The sequence below is a fragment of the Choloepus didactylus genome, chromosome 2 (assembly GCF_015220235.1).
Source record: "Choloepus didactylus isolate mChoDid1 chromosome 2, mChoDid1.pri, whole genome shotgun sequence".
Lineage (NCBI taxonomy): Eukaryota > Metazoa > Chordata > Mammalia > Pilosa > Megalonychidae > Choloepus > Choloepus didactylus.
In genome coordinates, this window is record NC_051308.1 from 15,515,443 (window position 1) to 15,530,809 (window position 15,367).

The following is a 15,367-nucleotide window of genomic DNA, read 5'->3' on the forward strand; positions in this document are numbered from 1 at the left end:
TGTGGGGTCCAATTGGTGTACCAAGCTTGCGTGTGTAGTTGGTGTTGCCTGCCCTGTACATGGGGCGTGTTTCTGGGCAGTCAGGGAGGGGGGGGTGGCTCTAACAATCAAATCTCCCTGGTGATCCTAGAGTTTTAAAGCTGCTGCAATAGTCTAATCCTTCAGTTCAGTCCTGCCACAGTTTGTCTCTGCCACTGACCCACAAGTCCTTGGTATTGGCGTATGGCTCCTGAGACTTGCAAGTGGGCCCCTCTTCCAGGCTGTGCACCCCGGGTCCTCTGTTGAGGGATGACTGTGCTATGTCACAGGTGAGTGCCGTCCCCCCAGGGCAGTTCTGGGCTGCTGGGCTGTGTAGGGAGGCTCCCAGTCTGCTGAAATGATGACTGAATGGGGCTTTGTTAATTCACACTGCTCCACCTTCCCAACTCTGGGACAATCAGCTGAGGTTGCAGGGAAGGCTAATGTCCACACCCAGTTTTGTGGTGTGTGCCTGTTATTTGAAGCACTTCCGTCACACTGGGTTGTCTGGGGCAGCTCTGGGCTATGGGGCTGGTGATGGGCAGGAGTGTTTCCTGTCCACCAGGATGATGGCTGTGAGCGGACACCCCCCTTTTCTTGGGAAGTTGTAGTGTTTAGTGAATTTTCTCAGCCACTGGATTATTGCCTTTTGTCTCAGAGCTCTCTTAGTTCTGCTCTTGTCTTGACCTTCCCAAATTGCAAGTCTTTGAAGCTTTCTGTATTGGGCTTCTCAGAGTAATTATTTTAGAAAAAGAAAAAAGGATTAAAAAAAAAGGGTCCTCCTCAGAGATCTAATGGGCTACTGAAATGCTAAGAGACAAAGCAATTAGGGCCATTAAGGAAAGGTCCACAGGGCAGAGAGATCAGCTTTTCTTCGGGATTTGCATATGAGCTTCAGGGCCTGAGCTCTGCCCTTCCCCTTTCTATGTTCACCAGAACTCCAAAACTCCTCCGCTTTTATTTTGGAGTTTTTCATGTTGTTTTTTTCTATGCCTGTCTCCTCTCTGCTGGGCTGGCTGCTCTCAGATTCTCTGGTGTCTGGTCTCAGTCTATCTATGGTTGGAGTTTGGATCAGTAGAATGAGTTTCTGATAAGGGCTGCCACTGCAGTTCTCCCTTCTCCTTCCCAGAGCTGACAGCCCCTCCTCCCACGGGACTGAGCCTGGCAGGGAGGGGCGCGGGTCCCCTGGCCACAAAAACTTACAGATTTCGCTGATCTCAGCAGTTCCACGTTTTCATGAGTGTTGTATGAAGTATGCCCAAAGTCAGATTGCTCTGTGGTGTCCAGTCCACGCAGTTCCTGGCTTTCTACCTACTTTCCTGGAGAAGTAACTAAAACATACAGCTCAGCAGTCTGCCATCTTTCCCCGCCTCTATTTTGTTTTTTAAGTCTTTATCTGGTGCATCCACAGTCTGGTCTTCTTTGTTGATGAATCTGGATTTTTTAAATTCCTTTTGGTGGCTGCCATTTCCTGTTTCTTTGTCTTTTAATCTTTTGTTGCACACTGTACATTTTAATATTTTAAAGTGTTAACTCTGCAATTTCGCTGTCTGCTTCTTAAGTTTGAATCTAGCTAGTGATATGTCAGAGATTTCTTTGAGTGCCAGGAACTAAAAATAACAAGCCAATGGAAGCAACAGCAACAACAACAACAACCTTTCACAGTCTTTGCAAATTGGTTGTGTTGGCTGGTGCTCTCCTTCAGAATGTAGCCTTCCTATTAAGAAGATCAGCCTGAGGCAAAAGTGCAGGGTCCTCTTTGTCTTTTCTGAGCCTGCATCTTGTCCTGAGCTTGGGCTTGCTCATGGCCTTAAGAATTCCCCAGTTTACAGTAATTCAAATGCCCCATCTACTCCCTATGAAATAGACTTTCTTCTCCTCCAGGGTGCTCTGTTGTATAACTTAATGAAGGCAATCCTTTTCCCTGGTGGCTTTGAGTTAATTGTTTCTTACACTGCTCAGCTGTCTGAAACCTGCTTCCACTGGCTGGGCAAGTTCTTGGAAGGTAAGGCAGAGAATTTCCTGGTTCAGTGTTTCAAATTGCCACCTGATAGATTGGCACCAACATACAGGCACCCCAGTAGTGTGTAGGGGTTACTCTGTTCCCTCTGAAATAGGGCCAGGGACCCATGCTGGAGAGCGATGGGGAAGGGACCTGCAAGGGCACCAGGAGCTTTTCCTACCATTTTTAGAGTTGCTTTTTCTTGATTTGGCACTCACTCAGTTACTGCAACCTTTTAACTGTTTTCCAGAGTTTTGACAAGGATGGCTCTGCCAATTTTTGCTAGTTGCTCAAAGATTCTGTTATGGAACAGAATCCCAGAGCACCTTAAACGCTGCCATCTTCTGTATATTAAGGTTTTTTAATTTAATGAAGTCCAATTTGTTGTTTTTTTCCTTTGTTCCTTGTGTTTGCAGTGTCATAAATAAGTTCCTTTTTCAGCATGTGTTAGTTGAGTCTCCCTGGTAAGGTTAGGAGCCAGCATCCAAGCCACATGAACTGGCTTGCAGTCCCTGGCCCCATCTAATACTTCTGCAGCTATACAATTCACTAGGAGATTTCAGCGGCAAATCCCCCATTTTAGCTTAAATACCCAAGCCATCAAATTTAGATGATTGGCTTTAAAAGATAAAAGTTGCACGATAATTTTTTTTTGCCTTAATTTGAACTGCTTCTGCATTAAAGGATTAGAAATTTTCTTCTGATTATAAAATCACACATGCTTACTGCAGAAAATGTGGAAAATTGAGAACAGTATTAAGAATCTGGTGAAAGTTTACTCATAAGGTCACCAACCAGATACATTCATTATTAACTTCTCCTTCTAGCCATTTTATATAGAGCTGTATGCCCCACTTCAGTGGCAGTTTGTTTGGAAAACAGTGTACTGCTTTCCCACTGTTCCCACCACCACTCCTCCAGGCCTTGTACCCCATATAATTTCTAGGAGTCTCCAAGAAGCATTGCAAGTCTCACAAACTTATCCTTGAGGTCACCTGTCCTGATTGCAAGTCACATCCACACCATGCCGACTCTAGAATGTGCCTCGTCTAGTCATTTCTTGCAGCTTCATAATCGGCTTCTCCAGCCTGTTGTTGCTTGGTAGTATTTATGTCTTGTTATGTAACAAATACCCCCAAATTCAGTGGCCTAAAGAAAGACACATTTATTATCTCACAGTTTCTGTGGGTCAAGAATTCAAAAGCAGCTCTAGTACCACAGGGGCTCTCAGGAGGTTGCTGCCAGGTCAGGGGCTGCACTCTTTTAAAGGCTTGACTGGGTCTGGATGAGCCACTTCCAAAATGGCTCACTCACATGGTCAGCAAGGCTGACTTCACCACATAGACCTCTCCGTAGGGCTGCTTGAGCATCCTTATAACATGACATCTGACCTCTTATGTAACGGGGAATCTAGAGGGAGCAAGGCAGCCACAATATCTTTTATTATTTACCCTCTGAAGTCAAACTGCATCATTTCCCCAATGTTCTATTGGTTGTACAACCCTATTCAGTGTGGGAGATTATACAAGGGTGTGAAATTCAAGAAGCAAGGATCAGTAACATATATACATGGGCTTAAAAATTCCAACCATATTACCAAGCTTATAATGAAAAACAGCAGGTGCCTACATATGCTATTAACTCTTTTATCCTATTCTCTTCTCCTTTACCTCCATATTTTTAAATAATATAAATTTAATACTAATTCTAATTTTTCAGTGATACTTATTTTCAGTTGGCTTTCTACTATGGAAGATGTGGAGTTAGACCTGCTACATTGGTCCTCCAAGCCCACTCTGCACCAGACAACTCCTCCATCTTCCCAGTGTAGTTAGATTCTCTTTTTTGGTTAAATCAATATTGTATTTTTTATTATGTCTATGTAAATATTATCTACAATTGAACCATGTTGAATACTATGATACATTTCCTTGTGTTGTTTATTTTTCCTGGATCTAATAATTGCCTCATATTTTATTTCTTTTAATGCACCTTTCACTATGTACCTTTCATCTCCAAGATCTCTGGTAAAATCAAAAAAATCTTATCTCAGTATGTTCAAACAATATGGTGGATACGTTTTCCAGCCCTCCCCACCCCTATAAGACTTCTTTTCTGGATGTCTGGCTCCCATTTGGTCTAGTTTCTTTCTAGACCTGCTACGCTGCTGTTGAATCTTTTCACCCCCTCCTGCTGGGTCTCCTATTTTCTGAATACACTGTCTTCCTCTTTCTTTGCTTACTAACTTGCTTTGGTGAGGAACATCATCCAGTCACTTTCTTTGAAAGGGCACATGAGATTTAAATGAGATTTACATGAGACCCAGCATGTTTGCCAAATGTCTTTATTCTATGTACATTCTTACACAATAAGTTGGCCACATAAATTTTTCCAGAATTCCAAAGGCATTGTGCCATTATCTTCTCTCTTCTGGGGTTCCTGTTGGGAAGTCCGGTGCCTCTGTCTCTCGTGTTACAGCCATTTCTGAGATGTCTGATTATGTTTAATTGTTCATTCACATTTAAAAGTTAGGCCCTGGAATAATGTTTGGAAGCTTTGTGGGCATGGAGGGGAATTTTTGACCTTTTGGCTTTCTGTAGGGTGGTCAGGTGGAAAACATTTTGTTGGAAAATGCCCAAAGGCCATAAGATATAGTTCTTTTCCCTTGGGCTCATTAATTTCCCCAGAGAAAATCCCTCCCGTCTCCTGCCTAGCTGTCAACACTCTGAACATGAGGTGGGGAGGGAACTGGGATAGAGGAGTGTCATCTCCATTCAGCGTGTGGAAGCTGGCTTCTGCCACCTGTACATTCTCTTGTCTTCAGTTGCACCTGGTGTCCTCACGTTCAGAGCTAGCGCAGAAACCTCCAATTTTCTGCCAAGGCAGAGCGGAGACCATTGCTTATTAGCAGTGCCGTCGAGGAGAGGGGATGCTGAAGTTAAATGACTCCTTTTTTTTTAAATTCATTTTTCTTGAGATATATTCACGTACCATGCAGTTTTACAAAGTGTACATTCAATTGTTCACAGTACCATTATACAGTTGTGCATTTATCACCAAAATTAATTTTTGAACATTTTCATTACCACACACACAAAAATAATAAGAATAAAAATTAAAGTGAAAAAGAACAATTAAAGTAAAAAAGAACACTGGATTTTTTTTTTTTGCCCCCATTTTTCTACTCATCCATCCATACACTGGACAAAGGGGAGTGTGGTCCATATGGCTTTCCCAATCACATTGTCACCCCTCATAAGCTACATTTTTATACAATTATCTTCAAGACTCCTGGGTTCTGGGTTGTAGTTGGATAGTTTCAGGTATTTACTGCTAGCTATTCCAATTCATTAGAACCTAAAAAGGGTTGTCTAAATTGTGTGTAAGAGTGCCCACCAGAGTGACCTCTCGGCTCCTTTTGGAATTTCTCTGCCACTGAAGCTTATTTCGTTCCCTTTCACATCCCCCTTTTGGTCCAGAAGATGTTCTCCATCCCACAATGCGGGGGTCTAGATTCCTCCCCGGGAGTCATATTCCACGTTGCCAGGGAAATTCACTACCCTGGGTGTCAGATCCCACGAAGTGGGGAGGGCAGTGATTTCACCTGCCAAGTTGGCTTAGCTAGAGAGAGAGGGCCACATCTGAGCAACAAAGAGGCATTCGGGAGGAGGCTCTTAGGCACAATTATAGGGAGGCCTAGCCTCTCCTTTGCAGCAACAGTCTCCCCAAGGGCAAGTCTGTGGTAGAGGGCTCAGCCCATCAAACCACGAGTCCCCTATGTCTGTGAGCACATCAGAAACCATCGAGGTGGGAAAGCCCAACACCCCTGCATTCTCTACCAGCTCCTCAAGGGGGCTCTGCATATTTTTTCATTCTTTTTTTTTTTTTAACTACTCCTTTTAATTGCTATCAATGAATCCTCCTATTTTGGCCCCACTCCATTCCCATGTTTTCAGAAGTACCCGGAATCTCCAATCTCTGTGCCTTTCTGGGTTGCAGTGTGAAGTGGTTTGCATCTTCTTGGCTTCCCTATTCCCCACTCTTGCTTCCATAGGTTCTGCTCTGTTTGCTAAGCCAAATGCTATTTGTCTATCTGATTTCCAGCTTCCAAAATGACATCTGTATTACTTATCTGCTGTCATAACTCCCCTGTGGAGTTACGTTTTATCCCTTTCTGTAATTTTAGCAGGGTGTGGGATGGAGCAGAGGTAAATGTGTATGTTCAATTTACCGTGCTTAAACAAGTCTTTCCAGATGTTTATATACCATTTTTTTCTTTTTTTTTGTAACTTGCCTGTACATGTCCTTTCTGTATTTATAATGAGATTGTTGATCTTTTTAAAACTAATATTTAAGAGCTCTTTTCATATAAAGGAATACAATTGTTTTTAATGTATTTTTTTAAATTTCAATGGTAATTTTGAAAAAATAAAAGAATATTCTGGGTTATCTGGATTACTTCTGGAAAGAAATTTTAATACCTGCATTTGTATTTGTGAAGTTGGTGAACTAAAACCCAAGTGATATCATGGTAGCAGCTCGAATTAAGTGGTGGAAGAATTGAATTAAGCATAGCATATGATAATATAAGCCTGCAGAATTCTGAAGATCCTCCTCTCTGGCAGTCAGTACCATATTCGTATTTAAGAGTGATTGGTTATATTGAGTTCCTGTAATTGCATGCACCAACAAACAGTTCATAGGCAGTGAAAAATGTTTCTCTTCCTAATTTCACCAAATATTGATTTAGATAATATTTAATATAGGTTTGAATTATGCTACAATGCTAATCTTATCCTCCAATGAATAAAATAGCTTTATAGAGTAATTATTTGAAGACTGCTTATTGGTAAAATTTTAATTGAACATAAGTTCTAATTCTCCAGGACTTGCCAAAAAAAAGCTTAAAGTTATTTATATTGTTTTGTACAATGTATTTATATGAACAATCTTTCTTGGCATTAGTGTTTATAAAGTGAAATGTAGAAACAGATGAAATACAGAAAGAATCATGAGAACCCATCTTTCTACCATGAAACCCAACCAGTGATTTCCCAAAACCAACGTATCTCACATTAAATTGAAATTGTATTTTTCAATTTTGTTGGTTCTAGTAATTTTGGGGTATTTAACTTACAAATATGTTTTGGTTATAGAATGGTATGAGAGCGAGACAGAACAGGACTTCAAACCTTGTCTTAAATATTCATTTTTTTTAAATCATAAGAAAAATACTTTAAATCAACACTGGGGGATCTGTAGGTTTTGTTTATTTTGTTTTGTTTTTTCCTTTTCTCTGATAGACTAATTCTGACTCTGCCCCTAGGGCAATGAGGGAAGTTGGTGGCAGCTGGGTCCTCGTCCTAAACATCAAGATTTCAGAAATATGATGTTCTGATTGCTTATACAATATGGTATCTTGCTTTTTTCTCTTAACATTTAGTATAAGCCTCTAGGTCTTTTTAAAAGATTTTTTTCTTATTGGTTTGATTTTTGTGATGACTTCAGTGGAACATAATGGAATTATTTACAATGATTTCTGAAAATAACAGCAGAAATCTGATCGGACCTGATAAAAACAGCATTGTGAACAAACTTTAAAATGTATTGAGGGTAGTGACTGTACACATTAATGTGTATTTAACAAAAGAATTCATACAAAGGGAGCCTCTCCCTTCTCTACTCCCCATCCCTGAGTAACAGTTATATCCCGTGAATGTCATCTCATGCAGAAAAGAGAACTGAGCTAACAATTTCATTAAAATAGAAAAATCATATGGATAAAGGTTCCCAACATGATGATCATAGTGATGATTTATTAAGCAGATATGAACCTACTGTCTTAAAATCCTGGGTTTGCTATAATTTATTTTTCCTGTCAGGAATGCTCATATTTCGGCTATAAATAGAACATGGCAGCAGATAGAGTAGCTTTTTAATTAGGTCCTTCCCGAGCCTGCATGATTTATTTTATTTGAAACTTTGCCATTTTTTACTTCAGATTTGGTCCCTTTGTGATGATGCAACATGACAGAATTACACCAGACTTCCAGAGAGCTCCACTGGCTGCTCTCTCGTTCTGTCTCTCTCTCATACTATGTGTATCTGCTCTGTCAAAACCTCTCACAGAAGGGGAGGGAGGGAGGGGTTTCCATCATTTATTTAGGCCACAGATTGGGTCTTATCTCTGGAACGAAAGGTCCCAGCTGGAGTCTGGCTAACGTCTGGCTCTCCTATGGCAATTTCCCTTCTTTCCTGAACTTTGTGACCGATACATAAGGGAGTGAGGGAGTGTGATAGTGGAATGGGAAAAGACATACAATTAACATATTAAAAGAAATTGAGTGAACTCATTTCCCCTATATTCCTTAGTAAACCTAACTCTGTAATAGCTCCCACAGGTTTGGAAAGAACAATGTAAATGCAAAAGACCCTCTTAATCAATATGCCTTTAGTTTGTGTGATTTCAGAGTTGCTGGAAGGGGTCCTTTGTCTCCAAATTTCCCTTCCTTCTCCTCCCATCACAAGTGAGACAGAAGCACCATTGGTGGCTCCGAAGGCTTTGGTGTACTCATAATTCTATCAACGCCCCTCTGAAACACACTCCAAAAATCCTTCCAAATAACCATCTAATCTAAGTTAGAGCTCAGAATGGAAATTGAGCTTCCCAAGTCCCATTCTCTCTGTCAGCCCTCTCCCAGCCCCCTTCCACCCAGATTGCCTTCTGCCTTAGTCCCAGGATCATTCAGCTATAACTAAGCCTACACCTGCTTTCTGATGTGAGAGCATGGCCTGCAAAGAGTCAGCAGGTTTTTTCGTTTTTTTTTTTGTAACTCATTTAGCAGGAAAACCTGTCCTGAACTGAATGAACCCTTTTGGTGGCAAAAACTGACCTGATCTGACCTACAGCTATTTTTGGTCGGTATTCATCCTCCGTATCACTTTCCAACTGGGAGCTACTTGAGGGTCCCTAGGACTGTGCTTGCTTTATGTCTCCAGGATCTAGCTCAGGACTGTCACATAAGCAGTGTCCTATAAATATTTACTAAGTTTAATTGAATCGTTATGTCTGAAGGCTTAAGAAATAAGCAAGTGATATCTTGTTGAACTGACCTTCAGGATAAAGAACCATGGATTATTAATTAATTAAAGCAACCCTTTGCTCAAGTATTCATTGTTAAATTTCAAGCTTTTTCTGTGCATCAGGGTTGCAAAAATGAATCATAGGCAGCCCCTATCTTTGTTAAGTTCACAGTGAAGTAGGAAAGAGAGAGAAGTAAACCAGGATTTTTAATACAGTGTAATAGGAGAGCTGATAGAGGTATGTACATCACAAGAGAACAGAAGTCAGGCATCTAACCCCATTTTTCAGGGAGGGCTTTGGGGCCTAGAGAGCAGTGTGTGCATCGGCAAGGAGATGGGAGAAGGCATGGAGCTTTTGCGGAACTGCAAACAGTTCACTGTGGCTGAAGTGTGACCACCCACAGGAGGATGCACATGGGCAGAGATAGCAGGAAGAAACAAGACAGAAGTCAGTGGGGCCCAATTGTGGAGGACCTTGAGTGCAGATAAAGGATTCTGGGCTCTGTACTGAAGACACTGAAGGGTTTTAAGCTGGTTTGGCAGATGGAGTTATGTATCCCAGACAAAACATATTCTTCCTCTTAATCCCATTCCTGTGGGTGTGAACCCATTGAAAATGGGATCTTTTGAAGATGTTGTTTTTAGTTAAGGTGTGGCCAACTGAGTGAGGATGGGTCATAATTCTGTTGCTGGAGACCTTATAGAGATAAAGCCATGGGGAGGAGCCAGAAACTGGAAGTCAAGGGAACTGAGAAGAGAAAGGGGATCACCATTGCCATGTGAGGTGAAGCAGGGACACTAGCCAAGAAGTCCAAGGATCGCTGGCAGCCAGCACCAGAGTGTTGCAGACCTTTGGGAGAAAGCACTGTCATGGCTGAGGCCTCCATTTTGGACTTCTAGCCTCAAAACTGTGAGCCAATAAATTCCCATTATCTGAGCCAATGGGAAGACCATTGTGTAGTACCTGACATGGCAGCCTGGAAAGCGAAGACAGCTAGGGAGTGACAAGATCAGATTTGCATTTTAGAAAGATTATTTTAAACACTGAGTACATTTTTATTTGTCCATTGAGAATGGTCAGACATAATTATAGAGGGATGGAGTGCAGGATTGTAGGGTCTCCTCCATGGGGTCCTGGTTTCAGATTGCAGTCACTGACTGAAGGAGACAGCCTTTAGGAGGGAAACCTGGAGCTAAAAATGACATGAATTTTATATACAATCAAAGATGCTACTCCATGACTACATATATCATGTGTCTACCCCCACCAAAATGGTACCACTTTCCTCTCCCAAAGGAATCTTCATAATATGGCAGGTGGAAATTTTGTTACTTTTTCATCTTCTCAGAGGCCTTGGGTTCATAGAGAGCCTTCTTCTTCTTCTTCTTCTTCTTCTTTTAAATTCAGCTTTATTGAGATATAGTCACATACCCTACAATCATCCACAGTATACAATCATTTACAGTACCAACATATAGTAGTGCTTTCATTACCACAATCAATTTTGAACATTTTTATTACCCCCCCAAAAAATAAAAATAAAAATAAAAATACAAGTAAAAAATAACACCCAAAACATCCCACCCCTCTATCCCCTCCTATTATTCTTTTAATTTTTGCTCCCGTTTTTCTACTCATCCGTCCATACACTAAAGGGATAAAGGGAGTGTGAGCCACAAGGTTTTCACAATCACACAGTCACACCATGTAAGCTATAAAGTTACACAATCGTCTTCAAGAATCAAGGCTACTGGGTTGCAGTTCAACAGTTTCAGGTATTTCCTTCTAGCTATTCCAATACACTAAAAACTAAAAAGGGATATCTATATAATGCATAAGAATGCCCTCCAGAATGACCTCTCGATGGAGAGCCTTTTTGAGGTAACCAAGGAAGGTGAAATTCCATCCTTCATCTGCATGAAGCACTTGTCAGAGGACACAGGCACTGCATGGTTGATGCTTACGAACAGGAGACAGATGTGCTCAGGGTTAGTGACAGGTGTGTCTGCAGAGCACTCAAAGGGCAACTCTCCTTTTCCTCCAGGAAAATGAAGGTGGGAATCAGGATATGTTTTGCTAACCACAGCTGAGATCTTTCAGCCCCAGATGGGTTTTCCTTTTGTGCAATTCTATAGCAGGTTGCAGCCTCCTAATTCAAACATTACGACAAGGTAACAACCAGGCGGGCTGAAAGACTGTGAGGAAACAGGATGTGTTGGAATACTTCCTGCATAAGAAATGATGTTTTCGTTTTTTAACTTCACATTTCCTTTCCTGGCAGTAGCCCAGAGACTCAGATAAAGACTGTAGTAATGACTAATGTGCTTCTCTTAATGTACCCAGTAACTACAAATTAGGCCATTTTTACATCAATATCACAAATTTTGATGCTTCAATATCCACTTACATGACTAGCAGGAAATACAGTTGTTTTTTTGTTTTTTTGTTTTTTTCCCCAGAAGATACGCTCCCCCAGAGATATTTGGAGATTCCCGGCATGCTTACAAGATTCTGCTGTCTCCAGATGGAGGGAGTTTGGACCTGCCCCAATAGCCATCAGAGTTGCTGCTCCAGTTGAGCCTCCGGTGACTACTGATCTTGGCTTCTTGAGCACCAGGGTGGCCTCTGCTGTAGGGAGCCTGGGGTCTGCAGTCACTCCAGTCAACACAGCAGGACATCCGCCTCTGCCACAGGGGTTGTTGATGTCACCGCTAGCTCTTCTGGGGCCTGGTGCAGGCGTGAAAACTGCTGGCCTTGGTGCAGACCTCTGTCAGTTTGCCAACTCAGCAATCATTCGATAAGATGAGAGATGGCTTCCTCTCTCTGTGTTACCCTCTCTATCCAAGGTTCCCTATCACAAGCAAAGTAGTCTGCCTCCCAGTATATTATGGTTCCTTTAGATTCAGTGAAGAGCCATTTGCCAAGGTGAGCCCATAGCCTTGGAATGGGTAGCTTGATGGGTTCCAGTACTGGGTTCTAGGACTGTACTTGGAATCAAGCCTTCCTTGATCCTCTACCATGGAGATTACATTTAACATCCTAAATCTATTACAATTTAGTTTGTGTTGATGCCAACTTGACTTCAGTAGCCTACATACACGTTCCTATATTTCGGCGCTCTCTTTCCATTTTGTTCTTGTTACAAATTACGCCTTTGTATTGTGCACCTGGTAACAAAGGTTTGTGTTTGCTTTTTATGCATTTGAATTTTAAGCCATATTAGAAGTAAAAGAGGACAATACAAATGTAAAATATACTAATACTGGCATTTATACTTCCCCGTATGGTTACCTGTGGTGGAGGTCTTTATTCTTCATACAGTTTTGAGTTACTCTCTAGTTGTCCTATGTCCCTTCCTTTCAACATGAAGGATTCCTTTTAGCATTTCCCGTAAGGCTGGTCTAGTGGTAATGAATTCCCTCCGCTTTTATTTGTCTGCAAATGTCTTAGTTTCTCTCTCATTTTTGAAGGACAACTTTGCTGGATGTACTATTTTTGAATAACTTTTTTTTCTTTTAGCACTTTAAATATAACCTCTGTAGAAGTCTCCCTTCTTCCACTCTGTCCACCTCCCAGTCATTCTCCATACAGAGGGATGTTCTTAAAAGATAGATTTGACCACATCATTCTCCGGCTTCCAATCCTCCAATGGCTTCCCCTTGCATTTAAGATAAAATCCGAAATAGCTGATAGGCTTACAAAACCCATACGGTCTGTCCTCTGTCTTTCTCGGCCGCTTCACTGCTTTCCATGTCCCCCTTGCTTCCAGCCAGATTCTCTTCCAGATTCTTCAACTGGCAAGTCCTCTTCCCCCTCCTGCCCTTTATACAAGTGATTGATTCCCTTTGCCTGGAATGTTCTTCACGTGGCTAACTCCTTTTTTTTTTTTAATAAACTTTTTATTCTGAGATGATTGTAGATTCCCATGCAATCGTAAGAAACTATACAGGGAGATCCCGTGTACCTTTTACCCAGTTTCCCCCAGTGGTAACATCTTGCTTAACTAGAGTACATTATCACAACCAGGAAATTGATATTTATACAATCCATCAACAATCAGATTTGCCAATTTTACATGCACTCGTTTGTGTTGGGAGGGTAGTTCTAGGCAGTTTTCTCACATGCATAGATTCATGTGATCCCATCACAGTCAAGACGCCAAACAAGAATCCATCACCTCCAGGATCCTGTGAGGTACCCTGTCATAGCCACAGGCACCTCCCTCCTCCTCCTACCCCCAACCATCTTTTTAGTCTCTACTTAAACATCATTTACTCAAAGAAAACTTCTTTGTTAGACAGTCCCATAATAATGCCCCAAACTTCTTCACAGCCTTAGCACAACTGCTGGTAAGCATGTTTTCTATCCCTGTGCCCCGCCCTCAACTCTTTCCCTAGTGAAAGCAGGAGGGCAGATATTACTTAAAAAAAGTTGGAGAATATAATGGAGGGGAAATGTCTTGAAGAAACAGAAAGGAAAAGGTAAAATATCACTCCTTTCACTTTAGAGGATTGTGGGGAAAAGAAGGGGATGGAGGTAATAGAAGCCTGTGGAGATTCCTGTGTGCTGACTTCCTTTTCCGGGCTAAGTCCCAGTGTAGGAAAGCATGTTACCTAGAATGGAGGGAAGGCAGAAAGCAGACAGAAATTTGCCTCGTTCCTCACCTGGGACTCTGAATAGAGACGTCTTTTTGGGGCAGCTGCATAGTCAGACAGAGAGAGAGAAAAACCTTTGTGGGCACTCCTGAGTCAGGCCGGGCTCCCACTTGCAGTGACATGGGCCCAGAAGTCCCCAGAATCTACTGAGACAGGTATGTGGGGGTTCCTAGGAGACTATATGGGGCGCTTGCCAGAAAAGAGGTCAGTGTGATGACTGAAGCAAAATGGAACTGATGCCAAGGGATATAGGACAATCCACACAAGCCAGGGATTGAGCAGATCTCACAGCCAGACCTCAGAGGCCCTGCAGCCACAGCCAGGGTCAATTTGGGGGCAAAGCAACATGGAGGGCAATATGCCAAGAGAACACATTCTGTCTCACCCCATTTCAGGATTCGGCAAGCAGATGACAGCAAAGTGGTTACTAATCTCACCTAATAGTTCCCCAGCCAGTGCTCTAACACACGGTGATCAGGTCCCTTCCCTCCATAATGCACGGTCCTGTACTTCTCCGACACACCCAGGCACCATTTTGAAAAGAAGTTGGTGGAAGACGTGGAAATCTGAAAAACAGATTTTTCCAAAGGGAACTGAATGTAAAGTGCTAGATTGAACTGTGTTTAACAGATTGGAATAAATTTTAAAATTTCCTCCAGGACCCAGCTGGTGGCTCTGGGAAAGATTATTTGTTTTGCAAAATAAGGAGACTTTTTCCTCTCACATGTCAGGACAGTGTGGATAAATTTGTAAGCCTGTTACATGTATATTTGTTTGTGTGATTATTTATCTAAAATCTACCTCTCCCACTAGATCATAAGCTCTACAAGAGAAGGAAATGTTTTGTTTTTGTTTTTATTGCAGTATTGTCAGTGCCCAGCACGTGGGAGGCACTCAAACGTTATTTATTATTAAAAGTGATGAACGCCTACAGATTCAGCTTTTCACACTTTTTTTTTAATGATTCACCGATACTGCTAGGCTAGTCTGTCACTTAAAATTCACTGAATATACTCTAGATGCTGTAAGTGCCCTTCAAGATAAAAGGTTGTATTGGATTAGATTTTCAATAAACAGCTTGTCAGGGCCAACATGTACTGTATTACATGTAAAACAAAAATGACTCAGGGACTCAGTGAATGATGCCGCAGCTAACTTGTTGGAATGTGAATGAGTAATTTAACATTTCCAGCATGGGAGGGGTGTGTGTGGAGGGGAGCATCTCAGATTTTCTTCTCTCCCTAAGAAGGAAGGACTACCATTCCCCAGCTTTTCTAAGGAGACTAACAAATAAATATGACTATAAAACTTGCTACCCAAATAATTTATGACTGGCCAGGGCTGTACTGGGAAATCCTGGACCTGATCTTTGGCTGAGTGTAACAAGTAGTTATTCTGAGTAAGTAATGTGTCCCCAGGAAAGGGCAGCTCATGCTTTGAAAAGAGGTGCTACACAAAAAAGCACAGCTCCATAGGAAGTGAGCAATGAGTGCTGGTGTCCTTCTCATGAGAATTGACACACACTGTAAACAAGAAATGTCTTCAAGCATCCCAACTCTGCTTTAAGAAATAAAAAAATCACAAACCACCCTGAACCAATGGGGTGGG